Here is a 24796-nt window from a genome sequence, read left to right as displayed (position 1 = left end):
AAGGGAATGCATTATTAGAAGAATCTTTAATTTGAAACTGTTCTTTACCTTTTTCACACTATGAAACAGCTTTGTATTCGCCTTAAACACTGTTTCAGGGCAAGAGATTGTGTTTAAGATTAAAACGGAATGCATTATAAGAAGAATCTTTACTTTGAAACTCTGTTCTTTACCTTTTTCACACTATGAAACAGCTTTGTATTCACCTTAAACACTGTTTCAGGGCAAGAGATTGTGTTTTAGACTAAAAGGGAATGCTGTATAAGAAGAATCTTTACTTTGAAAATCTGTTCTTTACCTTTTTCACACTATGAAACGGCTTTGTATTCGCCTTAAACACTGTTTCAGGGCAAGAGATTGTGTTTTAGACTAAAACGGAATGCATTCTAAGAAGAATCTTTACTTTGAAACTCTGTTCTTTACCTTTTTCACACTATGAAACAGCTTTGTATTCACCTTAAACACTGTTTCAGGGCAAGAGATTATGTTTTAGACTAAAAGAGACTGCATTATGAGAAGAATCTTTACGTAGAAACTCTGTTCTTTACCTTTTTCACACTATGAAACAGCTTTATATTCAACTTAAACACTGTTTCAGGGCAAGAGATTGTCTTTTATACTAAAAGGGAATGCATTATTAGAAGAATCTTTAATTTGAAACTCTGTTCTTTACCTTTTTCACACTATGAAACAGCTTTGTATTCGCCTGAAACACTGTTTCAGGGCAAGAGATTGTGTTTTAGACTAAAAGGGAATGCATTATAAGAAGAATCTTTACTTTGAAACTCTGTTCTTTACCTTATTCACACTATGAAACAGCTTTGTATTCACCTTAAACACTGTTTCAGGGCAAGAGATTGTGTTTTAGACTAAAACGGAATGCGTTATAAGAAGAATCTTTACTTTGAAACTCTGTTCTTTACCTTTTTCACACTATGAAACATCTTTGTATTCACATTAAACACTGTTTCAGGGCAAGAGATTGTGTTTTAGACTAAAAGGGAATGCATTATTAGAAGAATCTTTAATTTGAAACTGTTCTTTACCTTTTTCACACTATGAAACAGCTTTGTATTCGCCTTAAACACTGTTTCTGGGCAAGAGATTATGTTTTAGACTAAAACGGAATGCATTATAAGAAGAATCTTTACTTTGAAACTGTTCTTTACCTTATTCACACTATGAAACAGCTTTGTATTCACCTTAAACACTGTTTCAGGGCAAGAGACTGTGTTTTAGACTAAAAGGGAATGCATTATAAGAAGAATCTTTACTTTGAAACTCTGTTCTTTAACTTTTTCACACTATGAAACAGCTTTGTATTCACCTTAAACACTGTTTCAGGGCAAGAGATTGTGTTGTAGACTAAAAGGGAATGCATTCTAAGAAGAATCTTTACTTTGAAAATCTGTTCTTTACCTTTTTCACACTATGAAACAGCTTTGTATTCGCCTTAAACACTGTTTCAGGGCAAGAGATTGTGTTTTTGACTAAAAGGTAATGCATTATAAGAAGAATCTTTACTTTGAAACTCTGTTCTTTACCTTTTTCACAATATGAAACATCTTTGTATTCACATTAAACACTGTTTCAGGGCAAGAGATTGTGTTTTAGACTAAAAGGGAATGCATTATTAGAAGAATCTTTACTTTGAAACTCTGTTCTTTACCTTATTCACACAATGAAACAGCTTTATATTCAACTTAAACACTTTTTCAGGGCAAGAGATTGTGTTTTAGACTAAAAGGGAATGCATTATAAGAAGAATCTTTACTTTGAAACTCTGTTCTTTAACTTTTTCACACTATGAAACAGCTTTTTATTCACCTTAAACACTGTTTCAGGGCAAGAGATTGTGTTGTAGACTAAAAGGGAATGCATTCTAAGAAGAATCTTTACTTTGAAAATCTGTTCTTTACCTTTTTCACACTATGAAACAGCTTTGTATTCGCCTTAAACACTGTTTCAGGGCAAGAGATTGTGTTTTTGACTAAAAGGTAATGCATTATAAGAAGAATCTTTACTTTGAAACTCTGTTCTTTACCTTTTTCACACTATGAAACATCTTTGTATTCACATTAAACACTGTTTCAGGGCAAGAGATTGTGTTTTAGACTAAAAGGGAATGCATTATTAGAAGAATCTTTACTTTGAAACTCTGTTCTTTACCTTTTTCACACTAAGAAACAGCTTTATATTCAACTTAAACACTGTTTCAGGGCAAGAGATTGTGTTTTAGACTAAAAGGGAATGCATTATTAGAAGAATCTTTACTTTGAAACTGTTCTTTACCTTTTTCACACTATGAAACAGCTTTGTATTCGCCTTAAACACTGTTTCAGGGCAAGAGATTGTGTTTTAGACTAAAAGGGAATGCATTATGAGAAGAATCTTTACTTAGAAACTCTGTTCTTTACCTTTTTCACACTATGAAACAGCTTTGTATTCACCTTAAACACTGCTTCAGGGCAAGAGATTGTGTTTTAGACTAAAACGGAATGCATTATAAGAAGAAGCTTTACTTTGAAACTCTGTTCTTTAACTTGTTCACACTATGAAACAGCTTTGTATTCACCTTAAACACTGTTTCAGGGCAAGAGATTGTGTTTTAGACTAAAAGGGAATGCATTATAAGAAGAATCTTTACTTTGAAACTCTGTTCTTTACCTTTTTCACACTATGAAACAGCTTTGTATTCACCTTAAACACTGTTTCAGGGCAACAGATTGTGTTTTAGACTAAAAGGGAATGCATTATAAGTAGAATCTTTACTTAGAAACTCTGTTCTTTACCTTTTTCACACTATGAAACAGCTTTGTATTCGCCTTAAACACTGTTTCTGGGCAAGAGATTATGTTTTAGACTAAAACGGAATGCATTATAAGAAGAATCTTTACTTTGAAACTGTTCTTTACCTTATTCACACTATGAAACAGCTTTGTATTCACCTTAAACACTGTTTCAGGGCAAGAGATTGTGTTTTTGACTAAAAGGTAATGCATTATAAGAAGAATCTTTACTTTGAAACTCTGTTCTTTACCTTTTTCACACTATGAAACATCTTTGTATTCACATTAAACACTGTTTCAGGGCAAGAGATTGTGTTTTAGACTAAAAGGGAATGCATTATTAGAAGAATCTTTAATTTGAAACTCTGTTCTTTACCTTTTTCACACTATGAAACAGCTTTGTATTCGCCTTAAACACTGCTTCAGGGCAAGAGATTGTGTTTTAGACTAAAACGGAATGCATTATAAGAAGAATCTTTACTTTGAAACTCTGTTCTTTACCTTTTTCACACTATGAAACAGCTTTGTATTCACCTTAAACACTGTTTCAGGGCAAGAGATTGTGTTTTAGACTAAAAGGGAATGCATTCTAAGAAGAATCTTTACTTTGAAACTCTGTTCTTTACCTTTTTCACACTATGAAACAGCTTTGTATTCACCTTAAACACTTTCAGGGCAAGAGATTATGTTTTAGACTAAAAGAGACTGCATTATGAGAAGAATCTTTACGTAGAAACTCTGTTCTTTACCTTTTTCACACTATGAAACAGCTTTATATTCACCTTAAACACTGTTTCAGGGCAAGAGATTGTGTTTTAGACTAAAACGGAATGCGTTATAAGAAGAATCTTTACTTTGAAACTCTGTTCTTTACCTTTTTCACACTATGAAACATCTTTGTATTCGCCTTAAACACTGTTTCAGGGCAAGAGATTGTGTTTTAGACTAAAACGGAATGCATTATAAGAAGAATCTTTACTTTGAAACTCTGTTCTTTACCTTTTTCACACTATGAAACAGCTTTGTATTCACCTTAAACACTGTTTCAGGGCAAGAGATTGTGTTTTAGACTAAAAGAGACTGCATTATGAGAAGAATCTTTACGTAGAAACTCTGTTCTTTACCTTTTTCACACTATGAAACAGCTTTGTATTCGCCTTAAACACTGTTTCAGGGCAAGAGACTGTGTTTTAGACTAAAAGGGAATGCATTATAAGAAGAATCTTTACTTTGAAAATCTGTTCTTTACCTTTTTCACACTATGAAACAGCTTTGTATTCGCCTTAAACACTGTTTCAGGGCAAGAGATTGTGTTTTTGACTAAAAGGGAATGCATTATAAGAAGAATATTTACTTTGAAACTCTGTTCTTTACCTTTTTCACACTATGAAACAGCTTTGTATTCACCTTAAACACTGTTTCAGGGCAAGAGATTGTGTTTTAGACTAAAAGGGAATGCATTCTAAGAAGAATCTTTACTTTGAAACTCTGTTCTTTACCTTTTTCACACTATGAAACAGCTTTGTATTCACCTTAAACACTGTTTCAGGGCAAGAGATTATGTTTTAGACTAAAAGAGACTGCATTATGAGAAGAATCTTTACGTAGAAACTCTGTTCTTTACCTTTTTCACACTATGAAACAGCTTTATATTCAACTTAAACACTGTTTCAGGGCAAGAGATTGTCTTTTATACTAAAAGGGAATGCATTATTAGAAGAATCTTTAATTTGAAACTCTGTTCTTTACCTTTTTCACACTATGAAACAGCTTTGTATTCGCCTTAAACACTGTTTCAGGGCAAGAGATTGTGTTTTAGACTAAAAGGGAATGCATTATAAGAAGAATCTTTACTTTGAAACTCTGTTCTTTACCTTATTCACACTATGAAACAGCTTTGTATTCACCTTAAACACTGTTTCAGGGCAAGAGATTGTGTTTTAGACTAAAACGGAATGCGTTATAAGAAGAATCTTTACTTTGAAACTCTGTTCTTTACCTTTTTCACACTATGAAACATCTTTGTATTCACATTAAACACTGTTTCAGGGCAAGAGATTGTGTTTTAGACTAAAAGGGAATGCATTATAAGAAGAATCTTTAATTTGAAACTGTTCTTTACCTTTTTCACACTATGAAACAGCTTTGTATTCGCCTTAAACACTGTTTCTGGGCAAGAGATTATGTTTTAGACTAAAACGGAATGCATTATAAGAAGAATCTTTACTTTGAAACTGTTCTTTACCTTATTCACACTATGAAACAGCTTTGTATTCACCTTAAACACTGTTTCAGGGCAAGAGACTGTGTTTTAGACTAAAAGGGAATGCATTATAAGAAGAATCTTTACTTTGAAACTCTGTTCTTTAACTTTTTCACACTATGAAACAGCTTTGTATTCACCTTAAACACTGTTTCAGGGCAAGAGATTGTGTTGTAGACTAAAAGGGAATGCATTCTAAGAAGAATCTTTACTTTGAAAATCTGTTCTTTACCTTTTTCACACTATGAAACAGCTTTGTATTCGCCTTAAACACTGTTTCAGGGCAAGAGATTGTGTTTTTGACTAAAAGGTAATGCATTATAAGAAGAATCTTTACTTGGAAACTCTGTTCTTTACCTTTTTCACAATATGAAACATCTTTGTATTCACATTAAACACTGTTTCAGGGCAAGAGATTGTGTTTTAGACTAAAAGGGAATGCATTATTAGAAGAATCTTTACTTTGAAACTCTGTTCTTTAACTTTTTCACACTATGAAACAGCTTTGTATTCGCCTTAAACACTGTTTCAGGGCAAGAGATTGTGTTTAAGATTAAAACGGAATGCATTATAAGAAGAATCTTTACTTTGAAACTCTGTTCTTTACCTTTTTCACACTATGAAACAGCTTTGTATTCACCTTAAACACTGTTTCAGGGCAAGAGATTGTGTTTTAGACTAAAAGGGAATGCAGTATAAGAAGAATCTTTACTTTGAAAATCTGTTCTTTACCTTTTTCACACTATGAAACGGCTTTGTATTCGCCTTAAACACTGTTTCAGGGCAAGAGATTGTGTTTTAGACTAAAACGGAATGCATTATAAGAAGAATCTTTACTTTGAAACTCTGTTCTTTACCTTTTTCACACTATGAAACAGCTTTGTATTCACCTTAAACACTGTTTCAGGGCAAGAGATTGTGTTTTAGACTAAAAGAGACTGCATTATGAGAAGAATCTTTACGTAGAAACTCTGTTCTTTACCTTTTTCACACTATGAAACAGCTTTGTATTCGCCTTAAACACTGTTTCAGGGCAAGAGACTGTGTTTTAGACTAAAAGGGAATGCATTATAAGAAGAATCTTTACTTTGAAAATCTGTTCTTTACCTTTTTCACACTATGAAACAGCTTTGTATTCGCCTTAAACACTGTTTCAGGGCAAGAGATTGTGTTTTTGACTAAAAGGGAATGCATTATAAGAAGAATATTTACTTTGAAACTCTGTTCTTTACCTTTTTCACACTATGAAACAGCTTTGTATTCACCTTAAACACTGTTTCAGGGCAAGAGATTGTGTTTTAGACTAAAAGGGAATGCATTCTAAGAAGAATCTTTACTTTGAAACTCTGTTCTTTACCTTTTTCACACTATGAAACAGCTTTGTATTCACCTTAAACACTGTTTCAGGGCAAGAGATTATGTTTTAGACTAAAAGAGACTGCATTATGAGAAGAATCTTTACGTAGAAACTCTGTTCTTTACCTTTTTCACACTATGAAACAGCTTTATATTCAACTTAAACACTGTTTCAGGGCAAGAGATTGTCTTTTATACTAAAAGGGAATGCATTATTAGAAGAATCTTTAATTTGAAACTCTGTTCTTTACCTTTTTCACACTATGAAACAGCTTTGTATTCGCCTTAAACACTGTTTCAGGGCAAGAGATTGTGTTTTAGACTAAAAGGGAATGCATTATAAGAAGAATCTTTACTTTGAAACTCTGTTCTTTACCTTATTCACACTATGAAACAGCTTTGTATTCACCTTAAACACTGTTTCAGGGCAAGAGATTGTGTTTTAGACTAAAACGGAATGCGTTATAAGAAGAATCTTTACTTTGAAACTCTGTTCTTTACCTTTTTCACACTATGAAACATCTTTGTATTCACATTAAACACTGTTTCAGGGCAAGAGATTGTGTTTTAGACTAAAAGGGAATGCATTATTAGAAGAATCTTTAATTTGAAACTGTTCTTTACCTTTTTCACACTATGAAACAGCTTTGTATTCGCCTTAAACACTGTTTCTGGGCAAGAGATTATGTTTTAGACTAAAACGGAATGCATTATAAGAAGAATCTTTACTTTGAAACTGTTCTTTACCTTATTCACACTATGAAACAGCTTTGTATTCACCTTAAACACTGTTTCAGGGCAAGAGACTGTGTTTTAGACTAAAAGGGAATGCATTATAAGAAGAATCTTTACTTTGAAACTCTGTTCTTTAACTTTTTCACACTATGAAACAGCTTTGTATTCACCTTAAACACTGTTTCAGGGCAAGAGATTGTGTTGTAGACTAAAAGGGAATGCATTCTAAGAAGAATCTTTACTTTGAAAATCTGTTCTTTACCTTTTTCACACTATGAAACAGCTTTGTATTCGCCTTAAACACTGTTTCAGGGCAAGAGATTGTGTTTTTGACTAAAAGGTAATGCATTATAAGAAGAATCTTTACTTTGAAACTCTGTTCTTTACCTTTTTCACAATATGAAACATCTTTGTATTCACATTTAACACTGTTTCAGGGCAAGAGATTGTGTTTTAGACTAAAAGGGAATGCATTATTAGAAGAATCTTTACTTTGAAACTCTGTTCTTTACCTTATTCACACAATGAAACAGCTTTATATTCAACTTAAACACTTTTTCAGGGCAAGAGATTGTGTTTTAGACTAAAAGGGAATGCATTATAAGAAGAATCTTTACTTTGAAACTCTGTTCTTTAACTTTTTCACACTATGAAACAGCTTTGTATTCACCTTAAACACTGTTTCAGGGCAAGAGATTGTGTTGTAGACTAAAAGGGAATGCATTCTAAGAAGAATCTTTACTTTGAAAATCTGTTCTTTACCTTTTTCACACTATGAAACAGCTTTGTATTCGCCTTAAACACTGTTTCAGGGCAAGAGATTGTGTTTTTGACTAAAAGGTAATGCATTATAAGAAGAATCTTTACTTTGAAACTCTGTTCTTTACCTTTTTCACACTATGAAACATCTTTGTATTCACATTAAACACTGTTTCAGGGCAAGAGATTGTGTTTTAGACTAAAAGGGAATGCATTATTAGAAGAATCTTTACTTTGAAACTCTGTTCTTTACCTTTTTCACACTAAGAAACAGCTTTATATTCAACTTAAACACTGTTTCAGGGCAAGAGATTGTGTTTTAGACTAAAAGGGAATGCATTATTAGAAGAATCTTTACTTTGAAACTGTTCTTTACCTTTTTCACACTATGAAACAGCTTTGTATTCGCCTTAAACACTGTTTCAGGGCAAGAGATTGTGTTTTAGACTAAAAGGGAATGCATTATGAGAAGAATCTTTACTTAGAAACTCTGTTCTTTACCTTTTTCACACTATGAAACAGCTTTATATTCAACTTAAACACTGTTTCAGGGCAAGAGATTGTGTTTTAGACTAAAAGGGAATGCATTATAAGAAGAATCTTTACTTTGAAACTCTGTTCTTTACCTTTTTCACACTATGAAACAGCTTTGTATTCACCTTAAACACTGCTTCAGGGCAAGAGATTGTGTTTTAGACTAAAACGGAATGCATTATAAGAAGAAGCTTTACTTTGAAACTCTGTTCTTTAACTTGTTCACACTATGAAACAGCTTTGTATTCACCTTAAACACTGTTTCAGGGCAAGAGATTGTGTTTTAGACTAAAAGGGAATGCATTCTAAGAAGAATCTTTACTTTGAAAATCTGTTCTTTACCTTTTTCACACTATGAAACAGCTTTGTATTCGCCTTAAACACTGTTTCAGGGCAAGATATTGTGTTTTTGACTAAAAGGGAATGCATTATAAGAAGAATCTTTACTTTGAAACTCTGTTCTTTACCTTTTTCACACTATGAAACAGCTTTGTATTCACCTTAAACACTGTTTCAGGGCAACAGATTGTGTTTTAGACTAAAAGGGAATGCATTATAAGTAGAATCTTTACTTAGAAACTCTGTTCTTTACCTTTTTCACACTATGAAACAGCTTTGTATTCGCCTTAAACACTGTTTCTGGGCAAGAGATTATGTTTTAGACTAAAACGGAATGCATTATAAGAAGAATCTTTACTTTGAAACTGTTCTTTACCTTATTCACACTATGAAACAGCTTTGTATTCACCTTAAACACTGTTTCAGGGCAAGAGACTGTGTTTTAGACTAAAAGGGAATGCATTATAAGAAGAATCTTTACTTTGAAACTCTGTTCTTTAACTTGTTCACACTATGAAACAGCTTTGTATTCACCTTAAACACTGTTTCAGGGCAAGAGATTGTGTTTTAGACTAAAAGGGAATGCATTCTAAGAAGAATCTTTACTTTGAAAATCTGTTCTTTACCTTTTTCACACTATGAAACAGCTTTGTATTCGCCTTAAACACTGTTTCAGGGCAAGAGATTGTGTTTTTGACTAAAAGGTAATGCATTATAAGAAGAATCTTTACTTTGAAACTCTGTTCTTTACCTTTTTCACACTATGAAACATCTTTGTATTCACATTAAACACTGTTTCAGGGCAAGAGATTGTGTTTTAGACTAAAAGGGAATGCATTATTAGAAGAATCTTTAATTTGAAACTGTTCTTTACCTTTTTCACACTATGAAACAGCTTTGTATTCGCCTTAAACACTGCTTCAGGGCAAGAGATTGTGTTTTAGACTAAAACGGAATGCATTATAAGAAGAATCTTTACTTTGAAACTCTGTTCTTTACCTTTTTCACACTATGAAACAGCTTTGTATTCACCTTAAACACTGTTTCAGGGCAAGAGATTGTGTTTTAGACTAAAAGGGAATGCATTCTAAGAAGAATCTTTACTTTGAAACTCTGTTCTTTACCTTTTTCACACTATGAAACAGCTTTGTATTCACCTTAAACACTTTCAGGGCAAGAGATTATGTTTTAGACTAAAAGAGACTGCATTATGAGAAGAATCTTTACGTAGAAACTCTGTTCTTTACCTTTTTCACACTATGAAACAGCTTTATATTCACCGTAAACACTGTTTCAGGGCAAGAGATTGTGTTTTAGACTAAAACGGAATGCGTTATAAGAAGAATCTTTACTTTGAAACTCTGTTCTTTACCTTTTTCACACTATGAAACATCTTTGTATTCACATTAAACACTGTTTCAGGGCAAGAGATTGTGTTTTAGACTAAAAGGGAATGCATTATTAGAAGAATCTTTAATTTGAAACTGTTCTTTACCTTTTTCACACTATGAAACAGCTTTGTATTCGCCTTAAACACTGTTTCAGGGCAAGAGATTGTGTTTAAGATTAAAACGGAATGCATTATAAGAAGAATCTTTACTTTGAAACTCTGTTCTTTACCTTTTTCACACTATGAAACAGCTTTGTATTCACCTTAAACACTGTTTCAGGGCAAGAGATTGTGTTTTAGACTAAAAGGGAATGCAGTATAAGAAGAATCTTTACTTTGAAACTCTGTTCTTTACCTTTTTCACACTATGAAACAGCTTTGTATTCACCTTAAACACTGTTTCAGGGCAAGAGATTGTGTTTTAGACTAAAAGAGACTGCATTATGAGAAGAATCTTTACGTAGAAACTCTGTTCTTTACCTTTTTCACACTATGAAACAGCTTTGTATTCGCCTTAAACACTGTTTCAGGGCAAGAGACTGTGTTTTAGACTAAAAGGGAATGCATTATAAGAAGAATCTTTACTTTGAAAATCTGTTCTTTACCTTTTTCACACTATGAAACAGCTTTGTATTCGCCTTAAACACTGTTTCAGGGCAAGAGATTGTGTTTTTGACTAAAAGGGAATGCATTATAAGAAGAATATTTACTTTGAAACTCTGTTCTTTACCTTTTTCACACTATGAAACAGCTTTGTATTCACCGTAAACACTGTTTCAGGGCAAGAGATTGTGTTTTAGACTAAAAGGGAATGCATTCTAAGAAGAATCTTTACTTTGAAACTCTGTTCTTTACCTTTTTCACACTATGAAACAGCTTTGTATTCACCTTAAACACTGTTTCAGGGCAAGAGATTATGTTTTAGACTAAAAGAGACTGCATTATGAGAAGAATCTTTACGTAGAAACTCTGTTCTTTACCTTTTTCACACTATGAAACAGCTTTATATTCAACTTAAACACTGTTTCAGGGCAAGAGATTGTCTTTTATACTAAAACGGAATGCATTATTAGAAGAATCTTTAATTTGAAACTCTGTTCTTTACCTTTTTCACACTATGAAACAGCTTTGTATTCGCCTTAAACACTGTTTCAGAGCAAGAGATTGTGTTTTAGACTAAAAGGGAATGCATTATAAGAAGAATCTTTACTTTGAAACTCTGTTCTTTACCTTATTCACACTATGAAACAGCTTTGTATTCACCTTAAACACTGTTTCAGGGCAAGAGATTGTGTTTTAGACTAAAACGGAATGCGTTATAAGAAGAATCTTTACTTTGAAACTCTGTTCTTTACCTTTTTCACACTATGAAACATCTTTGTATTCACATTAAACACTGTTTCAGGGCAAGAGATTGTGTTTTAGACTAAAAGGGAATGCATTATTAGAAGAATCTTTAATTTGAAACTGTTCTTTACCTTTTTCACACTATGAAACAGCTTTGTATTCGCCTTAAACACTGTTTCTGGGCAAGAGATTATGTTTTAGACTAAAACGGAATGCATTATAAGAAGAATCTTTACTTTGAAACTGTTCTTTACCTTATTCACACTATGAAACAGCTTTGTATTCACCTTAAACACTGTTTCAGGGCAAGAGACTGTGTTTTAGACTAAAAGGGAATGCATTATAAGAAGAATCTTTACTTTGAAACTCTGTTCTTTAACTTTTTCACACTATGAAACAGCTTTGTATTCACCTTAAACACTGTTTCAGGGCAAGAGATTGTGTTGTAGACTAAAAGGGAATGCATTCTAAGAAGAATCTTTACTTTGAAAATCTGTTCTTTACCTTTTTCACACTATGAAACAGCTTTGTATTCGCCTTAAACACTGTTTCAGGGCAAGAGATTGTGTTTTTGACTAAAAGGTAATGCATTATAAGAAGAATCTTTACTTTGAAACTCTGTTCTTTACCTTTTTCACAATATGAAACATCTTTGTATTCACATTAAACACTGTTTCAGGGCAAGAGATTGTGTTTTAGACTAAAAGGGAATGCATTATTAGAAGAATCTTTACTTTGAAACTCTGTTCTTTACCTTATTCACACAATGAAACAGCTTTATATTCAACTTAAACACTTTTTCAGGGCAAGAGATTGTGTTTTAGACTAAAAGGGAATGCATTATAAGAAGAATCTTTACTTTGAAACTCTGTTCTTTAACTTTTTCACACTATGAAACAGCTTTGTATTCACCTTAAACACTGTTTCAGGGCAAGAGATTGTGTTGTAGACTAAAAGGGAATGCATTCTAAGAAGAATCTTTACTTTGAAAATCTGTTCTTTACCTTTTTCACACTATGAAACAGCTTTGTATTCGCCTTAAACACTGTTTCAGGGCAAGAGATTGTGTTTTTGACTAAAAGGTAATGCATTATAAGAAGAATCTTTACTTTGAAACTCTGTTCTTTACCTTTTTCACACTAAGAAACAGCTTTATATTCAACTTAAACACTGTTTCAGGGCAAGAGATTGTGTTTTAGACTAAAAGGGAATGCATTATTAGAAGAATCTTTACTTTGAAACTGTTCTTTACCTTTTTCACACTATGAAACAGCTTTGTATTCGCCTTAAACACTGTTTCAGGGCAAGAGATTGTGTTTTAGACTAAAAGGGAATGCATTATGAGAAGAATCTTTACTTAGAAACTCTGTTCTTTACCTTTTTCACACTATGAAACAGCTTTATATTCAACTTAAACACTGTTTCAGGGCAAGAGATTGTGTTTTAGACTAAAAGGGAATGCATTATAAGAAGAATCTTTACTTTGAAACTCTGTTCTTTACCTTTTTCACACTATGAAACAGCTTTGTATTCGCCTTAAACACTGCTTCAGGGCAAGAGATTGTGTTTTAGACTAAAACGGAATGCATTATAAGAAGAAGCTTTACTTTGAAACTCTGTTCTTTAACTTGTTCACACTATGAAACAGCTTTGTATTCACCTTAAACACTGTTTCAGGGCAAGAGATTGTGTTTTAGACTAAAAGGGAATGCATTCTAAGAAGAATCTTTACTTTGAAAATCTGTTCTTTACCTTTTTCACACTATGAAACAGCTTTGTATTCGCCTTAAACACTGTTTCAGGGCAAGATATTGTGTTTTTGACTAAAAGGGAATGCATTATAAGAAGAATCTTTACTTTGAAACTCTGTTCTTTACCTTTTTCACACTATGAAACAGCTTTGTATTCACCTTAAACACTGTTTCAGGGCAACAGATTGTGTTTTAGACTAAAAGGGAATGCATTATAAGTAGAATCTTTACTTAGAAACTCTGTTCTTTACCTTTTTCACACTATGAAACAGCTTTGTATTCGCCTTAAACACTGTTTCTGGGCAAGAGATTATGTTTTAGACTAAAACGGAATGCATTATAAGAAGAATCTTTACTTTGAAACTGTTCTTTACCTTATTCACACTATGAAACAGCTTTGTATTCACCTTAAACACTGTTTCAGGGCAAGAGACTGTGTTTTAGACTAAAAGGGAATGCATTATAAGAAGAATCTTTACTTTGAAACTCTGTTCTTTAACTTGTTCACACTATGAAACAGCTTTGTATTCGCCTTAAACACTGTTTCAGGGCAAGAGATTGTGTTTTTGACTAAAAGGTAATGCATTATAAGAAGAATCTTTACTTTGAAACTCTGTTCTTTACCTTTTTCACACTATGAAACATCTTTGTATTCACATTAAACACTGTTTCAGGGCAAGAGATTGTGTTTTAGACTAAAAGGGAATGCATTATTAGAAGAATCTTTAATTTGAAACTCTGTTCTTTACCTTTTTCACACTATGAAACAGCTTTGTATTCGCCTTAAACACTGCTTCAGGGCAAGAGATTGTGTTTTAGACTAAAACGGAATGCATTATAAGAAGAATCTTTACTTTGAAACTCTGTTCTTTACCTTTTTCACACTATGAAACAGCTTTGTATTCACCTTAAACACTGTTTCAGGGCAAGAGATTGTGTTTTAGACTAAAAGGGAATGCATTCTAAGAAGAATCTTTACTTTGAAACTCTGTTCTTTACCTTTTTCACACTATGAAACAGCTTTGTATTCACCTTAAACACTTTCAGGGCAAGAGATTATGTTTTAGACTAAAAGAGACTGCATTATGAGAAGAATCTTTACGTAGAAACTCTGTTCTTTACCTTTTTCACACTATGAAACAGCTTTATATTCACCTTAAACACTGTTTCAGGGCAAGAGATTGTGTTTTAGACTAAAACGGAATGCGTTATAAGAAGAATCTTTACTTTGAAACTCTGTTCTTTACCTTTTTCACACTATGAAACATCTTTGTATTCACATTAAACACTGTTTCAGGGCAAGAGATTGTGTTTTAGACTAAAAGGGAATGCATTATTAGAAGAATCTTTAATTTGAAACTGTTCTTTACCTTTTTCACACTATGAAACAGCTTTGTATTCGCCTTAAACACTGTTTCAGGGCAAGAGATTGTGTTTAAGATTAAAACGGAATGCATTATAAGAAGAATCTTTACTTTGAAACTCTGTTCTTTACCTTTTTCACACTATGAAACAGCTTTGTATTCACCTTAAACACTGTTTCAGGGCAAGAGATTGTGTTTTAGACTAAAAGGGAATGCAGTATAAGAAGAATCTTTACTTTGAAAATCTGTTCTTTACCTTTTTCACACTATGAAACGGCTTTGTATTCGCCTTAAACACTGTTTCAGGGCAAGAGATTGTGTTTTAGACTAAAACGGAATGCATTATAAGAAGAATCTTTACTTTGAAACTCTGTTCTTTACCTTTTTCACACTATGAAACAGCTTTGTATTCACCTTAAACACTGTTTCAGGGCAAGAGATTGTGTTTTAGACTAAAAGAGACTGCATTATGAGAAGAATCTTTACGTAGAAACTCTGTTCTTTACCTTTTTCACACTATGAAACAGCTTTGTATTCGCCTTAAACACTGTTTCAGGGCAAGAGACTGTGTTTTAGACTAAAAGGGAATGCATTATAAGAAGAATCTTTACTTTGAAAATCTGTTCTTTACCTTTTTCACACTATGAAACAGCTTTGTATTCGCCTTAAACACTGTTTCAGGGCAAGAGATTGTGTTTTTGACTAAAAGGGAATGCATTATAAGAAGAATATTTACTTTGAAACTCTGTTCTTTACCTTTTTCACACTATGAAACAGCTTTGTATTCACCGTAAACACTGTTTCAGGGCAAGAGATTGTGTTTTAGACTAAAAGGGAATGCATTCTAAGAAGAATCTTTACTTTGAAACTCTGTTCTTTACCTTTTTCACACTATGAAACAGCTTTGTATTCACCTTAAACACTGTTTCAGGGCAAGAGATTATGTTTTAGACTAAAAGAGACTGCATTATGAGAAGAATCTTTACGTAGAAACTCTGTTCTTTACCTTTTTCACACTATGAAACAGCTTTATATTCAACTTAAACACTGTTTCAGGGCAAGAGATTGTCTTTTATACTAAAACGGAATGCATTATTAGAAGAATCTTTAATTTGAAACTCTGTTCTTTACCTTTTTCACACTATGAAACAGCTTTGTATTCGCCTTAAACACTGTTTCAGAGCAAGAGATTGTGTTTTAGACTAAAAGGGAATGCATTATAAGAAGAATCTTTACTTTGAAACTCTGTTCTTTACCTTATTCACACTATGAAACAGCTTTGTATTCACCTTAAACACTGTTTCAGGGCAAGAGATTGTGTTTTAGACTAAAACGGAATGCGTTATAAGAAGAATCTTTACTTTGAAACTCTGTTCTTTACCTTTTTCACACTATGAAACATCTTTGTATTCACATTAAACACTGTTTCAGGGCAAGAGATTGTGTTTTAGACTAAAAGGGAATGCATTATTAGAAGAATCTTTAATTTGAAACTGTTCTTTACCTTTTTCACACTATGAAACAGCTTTGTATTCGCCTTAAACACTGTTTCTGGGCAAGAGATTATGTTTTAGACTAAAACGGAATGCATTATAAGAAGAATCTTTACTTTGAAACTGTTCTTTACCTTATTCACACTATGAAACAGCTTTGTATTCACCTTAAACACTGTTTCAGGGCAAGAGACTGTGTTTTAGACTAAAAGGGAATGCATTATAAGAAGAATCTTTACTTTGAAACTCTGTTCTTTAACTTTTTCACACTATGAAACAGCTTTGTATTCACCTTAAACACTGTTTCAGGGCAAGAGATTGTGTTGTAGACTAAAAGGGAATGCATTCTAAGAAGAATCTTTACTTTGAAAATCTGTTCTTTACCTTTTTCACACTATGAAACAGCTTTGTATTCGCCTTAAACACTGTTTCAGGGCAAGAGATTGTGTTTTTGACTAAAAGGTAATGCATTCTAAGAAGAATCTTTACTTTGAAACTCTGTTCTTTACCTTTTTCACAATATGAAACATCTTTGTATTCACATTAAACACTGTTTCAGGGCAAGAGATTGTGTTTTAGACTAAAAGGGAATGCATTATTAGAAGAATCTTTACTTTGAAACTCTGTTCTTTACCTTATTCACACAATGAAACAGCTTTATATTCAACTTAAATACTTTTTCAGGGCAAGAGATTGTGTTGTAGACTAAAAGAGACTGCATTATTAGAATAATCTTTACTTTGAAACTCTGTTCTTTACCTTTTTCACACTATGAAACAGCTTTATATTCAACTTAAACACTGTTTCAGGGCAAGAGATTGTGTTTTAGACTAAAAGGGAATGCATTATTAGAAGAATCTTTACTTTGAAACTGTTCTTTACCTTTTTCACACTATGAAACAGCTTTGTATTCGCCTTAAACACTGTTTCAGGGCAAGAGATTGTGTTTTAGACTAAAAGGGAATGCATTATGAGAAGAATCTTTACTTAGAAACTCTGTTCTTTACCTTTTTCACACTATGAAGCAGCTTTATATTCAACTTAAACACTGTTTCAGGGCAAGAGATTGTGTTTTAGACTAAAAGGGAATGCATTATAAGAAGAATCTTTACTTTGAAACTCTGTTCTTTACCTTTTTCACACTATGAAACAGCTTTGTATTCGCCTTAAACACTGCTTCAGGGCAAGAGATTGTGTTTTAGACTAAAACGGAATGCATTATAAGAAGAAGCTTTACTTTGAAACTCTGTTCTTTAACTTGTTCACACTATGAAACAGCTTTGTATTCACCTTAAACACTGTTTCAGGGCAAGAGATTGTGTTTTAGACTAAAAGGGAATGCATTCTAAGAAGAATCTTTACTTTGAAAATCTGTTCTTTACCTTTTTCACACTATGAAACAGCTTTGTATTCGCCTTAAACACTGTTTCAGGGCAAGAGATTGTGTTTTTGACTAAAAGGGAATGCATTATAAGAAGAATCTTTACTTTGAAACTCTGTTCTTTACCTTTTTCACACTATGAAACAGCTTTGTATTCACCTTAAACACTGTTTCAGGGCAACAGATTGTGTTTTAGACTAAAAGGGAATGCATTATAAGTAGAATCTTTACTTAGAAACTCTGTTCTTTACCTTTTTCACACTATGAAACGGCTTTGTATTCGCCTTAAACACTGTTTCAGGGCAAGAGATTGTGTTTTAGACTAAAACGGAATGCATTATAAGAAGAATCCTTACTTTGAAACTCTGTTCTTTACCTTTTTCACACTATGAAACAGCTTTGTATTCACCTTAAACACTGTTTCAAGGCAAGAGATTGTGTTTTAGACTAAAAGAGACTGCATTATGAGAAGAATCTTTACGTAGAAACTCTGTTCTTTACCTTTTTCACACTATGAAACAGCTTTGTATTCGCCTTAAACACTGTTTCAGGGCAAGAGACTGTGTTTTAGACTAAAAGGGAATGCATTATAAGAAGAATCTTTACTTTGAAAATCTGTTCTTTACCTTTTTCACACTATGAAACAGCTTTGTATTCGCCTTAAACACTGTTTCAGGGCAAGAGATTGTGTTTTTGACTAAAAGGGAATGCATTATAAGAAGAATATTTACTTTGAAACTCTGTTCTTTACCTTTTTCACACTATGAAACAGCTTTGTATTCACCGTAAACACTGTTTCAGGGCAAGAGATTGTGTTTTAGACTAAAAGGGAATGCATTCTAAGAAGAATCTTTACTTTGAAACTCTGTTCTTTACCTTTTTCACACTATGAAACAGCTTTGTATTCACCTTAAACACTGTTTCAGGGCAAGAGATTATGTTTTAGACTAAAAGAGACTGCATTATGAGAAGAATCTTTACGTAGAAACTCTGTTCTTTACCTTTTTCACACTATGAAACAGCTTTATATTCAACTTAAACACTGTTTCAGGGCAAGAGATTGTCTTTTATACTAAAACGGAATGCATTATTAGAAGAATCTTTAATTTGAAACTCTGTTCTTTACCTTTTTCACACTATGAAACAGCTTTGTATTCGCCTTAAACACTGTTTCAGAGCAAGAGATTGTGTTTTAGACTAAAAGGGAATGCATTATAAGAAGAATCTTTACTTTGAAACTCTGTTCTTTACCTTATTCACACTATGAAACAGCTTTGTATTCACCTTAAACACTGTTTCAGGGCAAGAGATTGTGTTTTAGACTAAAACGGAATGCGTTATAAGAAGAATCTTTACTTTGAAACTCTGTTCTTTACCTTTTTCACACTATGAAACATCTTTGTATTCACATTAAACACTGTTTCAGGGCAAGAGATTGTGTTTTAGACTAAAAGGGAATGCATTATTAGAAGAATCTTTAATTTGAAACTGTTCTTTACCTTTTTCACACTATGAAACAGCTTTGTATTCGCCTTAAACACTGTTTCTGGGCAAGAGATTATGTTTTAGACTAAAACGGAATGCATTATAAGAAGAATCTTTACTTTGAAACTGTTCTTTACCTTATTCACACTATGAAACAGCTTTGTATTCACCTTAAACACTGTTTCAGGGCAAGAGACTGTGTTTTAGACTAAAAGGGAATGCATTATAAGAAGAATCTTTACTTTGAAACTCTGTTCTTTAACTTTTTCACACTATGAAACAGCTTTGTATTCACCTTAAACACTGTTTCAGGGCAAGAGATTGTGTTGTAGACTAAAAGGGAATGCATTCTAAGAAGAATCTTTACTTTGAAAATCTGTTCTTTACCTTTTTCACACTATGAAACAGCTTTGTATTCGCCTTAAACACTGTTTCAGGGCAAGAGATTGTGTTTTTGACTAAAAGGTAATGCATTCTAAGAAGAATCTTTACTTTGAAACTCTGTTCTTTACCTTTTTCACAATATGAAACATCTTTGTATTCACATTAAACACTGTTTCAGGGCAAGAGATTGTGTTTTAGACTAAAAGGGAATGCATTATTAGAAGAATCTTTACTTTGAAACTCTGTTCTTTACCTTATTCACACAATGAAACAGCTTTATATTCAACTTAAATACTTTTTCAGGGCAAGAGATTGTGTTGTAGACTAAAAGAGACTGCATTATTAGAATAATCTTTACTTTGAAACTCTGTTCTTTACCTTTTTCACACTATGAAACAGCTTTATATTCAACTTAAACACTGTTTCAGGGCAAGAGATTGTGTTTTAGACTAAAAGGGAATGCATTATTAGAAGAATCTTTACTTTGAAACTGTTCTTTACCTTTTTCACACTATGAAACAGCTTTGTATTCGCCTTAAACACTGTTTCAGGGCAAGAGATTGTGTTTTAGACTAAAAGGGAATGCATTATGAGAAGAATCTTTACTTAGAAACTCTGTTCTTTACCTTTTTCACACTATGAAGCAGCTTTATATTCAACTTAAACACTGTTTCAGGGCAAGAGATTGTGTTTTAGACTAAAAGGGAATGCATTATAAGAAGAATCTTTACTTTGAAACTCTGTTCTTTACCTTTTTCACACTATGAAACAGCTTTGTATTCGCCTTAAACACTGCTTCAGGGCAAGAGATTGTGTTTTAGACTAAAACGGAATGCATTATAAGAAGAAGCTTTACTTTGAAACTCTGTTCTTTAACTTGTTCACACTATGAAACAGCTTTGTATTCACCTTAAACACTGTTTCAGGGCAAGAGATTGTGTTTTAGACTAAAAGGGAATGCATTCTAAGAAGAATCTTTACTTTGAAAATCTGTTCTTTACCTTTTTCACACTATGAAACAGCTTTGTATTCGCCTTAAACACTGTTTCAGGGCAAGAGATTGTGTTTTTGACTAAAAGGGAATGCATTATAAGAAGAATCTTTACTTTGAAACTCTGTTCTTTACCTTTTTCACACTATGAAACAGCTTTGTATTCACCTTAAACACTGTTTCAGGGCAACAGATTGTGTTTTAGACTAAAAGGGAATGCATTATAAGTAGAATCTTTACTTAGAAACTCTGTTCTTTACCTTTTTCACACTATGAAACAGCTTTGTATTCGCCTTAAACACTGTTTCTGGGCAAGAGATTATGTTTTAGACTAAAACGGAATGCATTATAAGAAGAATCTTTACTTTGAAACTGTTCTTTACCTTATTCACACTATGAAACAGCTTTGTATTCACCTTAAACACTGTTTCAGGGCAAGAGACTGTGTTTTAGACTAAAAGGGAATGCATTATAAGAAGAATCTTTACTTTGAAACTCTGTTCTTTAACTTTTTCACACTATGAAACAGCTTTGTATTCACCTTAAACACTGTTTCAGGGCAAGAGATTGTGTTTTAGACTAAAAGGGAATGCATTCTAAGAAGAATCTTTACTTTGAAACTCTGTTCTTTACCTTATTCACACTATGAAACAGCTTTGTATTCACCTTAAACACTGTTTCAGGGCAAGAGATTGTGTTTTAGACTAAAACGGAATGCGTTATAAGAAGAATCTTTACTTTGAAACTCTGTTCTTTACCTTTTTCACACTATGAAACAGCTTTATATTCAACTTAAACACTGTTTCAGGGCAAGAGATTGTGTTTTAGACTAAAAGGGAATGCATTATTAGAAGAATCTTTACTTTGAAACTGTTCTTTACCTTTTTCACACTATGAAACAGCTTTGTATTCGCCTTAAACACTGTTTCAGGGCAAGAGATTGTGTTTTAGACTAAAAGGGAATGCATTATGAGAAGAATCTTTACTTAGAAACTCTGTTCTTTACCTTTTTCACACTATGAAGCAGCTTTATATTCAACTTAAACACTGTTTCAGGGCAAGAGATTGTGTTTTAGACTAAAAGGGAATGCATTATAAGAAGAATCTTTACTTTGAAACTCTGTTCTTTACCTTTTTCACACTATGAAACAGCTTTGTATTCGCCTTAAACACTGCTTCAGGGCAAGAGATTGTGTTTTAGACTAAAACGGAATGCATTATAAGAAGAAGCTTTACTTTGAAACTCTGTTCTTTAACTTGTTCACACTATGAAACAGCTTTGTATTCACCTTAAACACTGTTTCAGGGCAAGAGATTGTGTTTTAGACTAAAAGGGAATGCATTCTAAGAAGAATCTTTACTTTGAAAATCTGTTCTTTACCTTTTTCACACTATGAAACAGCTTTGTATTCGCCTTAAACACTGTTTCAGGGCAAGAGATTGTGTTTTTGACTAAAAGGGAATGCATTATAAGAAGAATCTTTACTTTGAAACTCTGTTCTTTACCTTTTTCACACTATGAAACAGCTTTGTATTCACCTTAAACACTGTTTCAGGGCAACAGATTGTGTTTTAGACTAAAAGGGAATGCATTATAAGTAGAATCTTTACTTAGAAACTCTGTTCTTTACCTTTTTCACACTATGAAACGGCTTTGTATTCGCCTTAAACACTGTTTCAGGGCAAGAGATTGTGTTTTAGACTAAAACGGAATGCATTATAAGAAGAATCTTTACTTTGAAACTCTGTTCTTTACCTTTTTCACACTATGAAACAGCTTTGTATTCACCTTAAACACTGTTTCAAGGCAAGAGATTGTGTTTTAGACTAAAAGAGACTGCATTATGAGAAGAATCTTTACTTTGAAACTCTGTTCTTTACCTTTTTCACACTATGAAACAGCTTTGTATTCGCCTTAAACACTGTTTCAGGGCAAGAGACTGTGTTTTAGACTAAAAGGGAATGCATTATAAGAAGAATCTTTACTTTGAAAATCTGTTCTTTACCTTTTTCACACTATGAAACAGCTTTGTATTCGCCTTAAACACTGTTTCAGGGCAAGAGATTGTGTTTTTGACTAAAAGGGAATGCATTATAAGAAGAATATTTACTTTGAAACTCTGTTCTTTACCTTTTTCACACTATGAAACAGCTTTGTATTCACCGTAAACACTGTTTCAGGGCAAGAGATTGTGTTTTAGACTAAAAGGGAATGCATTCTAAGAAGAATCTTTACTTTGAAACTCTGTTCTTTACCTTTTTCACACTATGAAACAGCTTTGTATTCACCTTAAACACTGTTTCAGGGCAAGAGATTATGTTTTAGACTAAAAGAGACTGCATTATGAGAAGAATCTTTACGTAGAAACTCTGTTCTTTACCTTTTTCACACTATGAAACAGCTTTATATTCAACTTAAACACTGTTTCAGGGCAAGAGATTGTCTTTTATACTAAAACGGAATGCATTATTAGAAGAATCTTTAATTTGAAACTCTGTTCTTTACCTTTTTCACACTATGAAACAGCTTTGTATTCGCCTTAAACACTGTTTCAGAGCAAGAGATTGTGTTTTAGACTAAAAGGGAATGCATTATAAGAAGAATCTTTACTTTGAAACTCTGTTCTTTACCTTATTCACACTATGAAACAGCTTTGTATTCACCTTAAACACTGTTTCAGGGCAAGAGATTGTGTTTTAGACTAAAACGGAATGCGTTATAAGAAGAATCTTTACTTTGAAACTCTGTTCTTTACCTTTTTCACACTATGAAACATCTTTGTATTCACATTAAACACTGTTTCAGGGCAAGAGATTGTGTTTTAGACTAAAAGGGAATGCATTATTAGAAGAATCTTTAATTTGAAACTGTTCTTTACCTTTTTCACACTATGAAACAGCTTTGTATTCGCCTTAAACACTGTTTCTGGGCAAGAGATTATGTTTTAGACTAAAACGGAATGCATTATAAGAAGAATCTTTACTTTGAAACTGTTCTTTACCTTATTCACACTATGAAACAGCTTTGTATTCACCTTAAACACTGTTTCAGGGCAAGAGACTGTGTTTTAGACTAAAAGGGAATGCATTATAAGAAGAATCTTTACTTTGAAACTCTGTTCTTTAACTTTTTCACACTATGAAACAGCTTTGTATTCACCTTAAACACTGTTTCAGGGCAAGAGATTGTGTTGTAGACTAAAAGGGAATGCATTCTAAGAAGAATCTTTACTTTGAAAATCTGTTCTTTACCTTTTTCACACTATGAAACAGCTTTGTATTCGCCTTAAACACTGTTTCAGGGCAAGAGATTGTGTTTTTGACTAAAAGGTAATGCATTCTAAGAAGAATCTTTACTTTGAAACTCTGTTCTTTACCTTTTTCACAATATGAAACATCTTTGTATTCACATTAAACACTGTTTCAGGGCAAGAGATTGTGTTTTAGACTAAAAGGGAATGCATTATTAGAAGAATCTTTACTTTGAAACTCTGTTCTTTACCTTATTCACACAATGAAACAGCTTTATATTCAACTTAAATACTTTTTCAGGGCAAGAGATTGTGTTGTAGACTAAAAGAGACTGCATTATTAGAATAATCTTTACTTTGAAACTCTGTTCTTTACCTTTTTCACACTATGAAACAGCTTTATATTCAACTTAAACACTGTTTCAGGGCAAGAGATTGTGTTTTAGACTAAAAGGGAATGCATTATTAGAAGAATCTTTACTTTGAAACTGTTCTTTACCTTTTTCACACTATGAAACAGCTTTGTATTCGCCTTAAACACTGTTTCAGGGCAAGAGATTGTGTTTTAGACTAAAAGGGAATGCATTATGAGAAGAATCTTTACTTAGAAACTCTGTTCTTTACCTTTTTCACACTATGAAGCAGCTTTATATTCAACTTAAACACTGTTTCAGGGCAAGAGATTGTGTTTTAGACTAAAAGGGAATGCATTATAAGAAGAATCTTTACTTTGAAACTCTGTTCTTTACCTTTTTCACACTATGAAACAGCTTTGTATTCGCCTTAAACACTGCTTCAGGGCAAGAGATTGTGTTTTAGACTAAAACGGAATGCATTATAAGAAGAAGCTTTACTTTGAAACTCTGTTCTTTAACTTGTTCACACTATGAAACAGCTTTGTATTCACCTTAAACACTGTTTCAGGGCAAGAGATTGTGTTTTAGACTAAAAGGGAATGCATTCTAAGAAGAATCTTTACTTTGAAAATCTGTTCTTTACCTTTTTCACACTATGAAACAGCTTTGTATTCGCCTTAAACACTGTTTCAGGGCAAGAGATTGTGTTTTTGACTAAAAGGGAATGCATTATAAGAAGAATCTTTACTTTGAAACTCTGTTCTTTACCTTTTTCACACTATGAAACAGCTTTGTATTCACCTTAAACACTGTTTCAGGGCAACAGAT

Source organism: Electrophorus electricus, chromosome 5 (genome assembly GCF_041902795.1).
Source record: "Electrophorus electricus isolate QZ-2024a chromosome 5, ASM4190279v1, whole genome shotgun sequence".
In the NCBI taxonomy this organism is placed as follows: domain Eukaryota; kingdom Metazoa; phylum Chordata; class Actinopteri; order Gymnotiformes; family Gymnotidae; genus Electrophorus; species Electrophorus electricus.
This window is presented reverse-complemented; position numbering follows the sequence as displayed.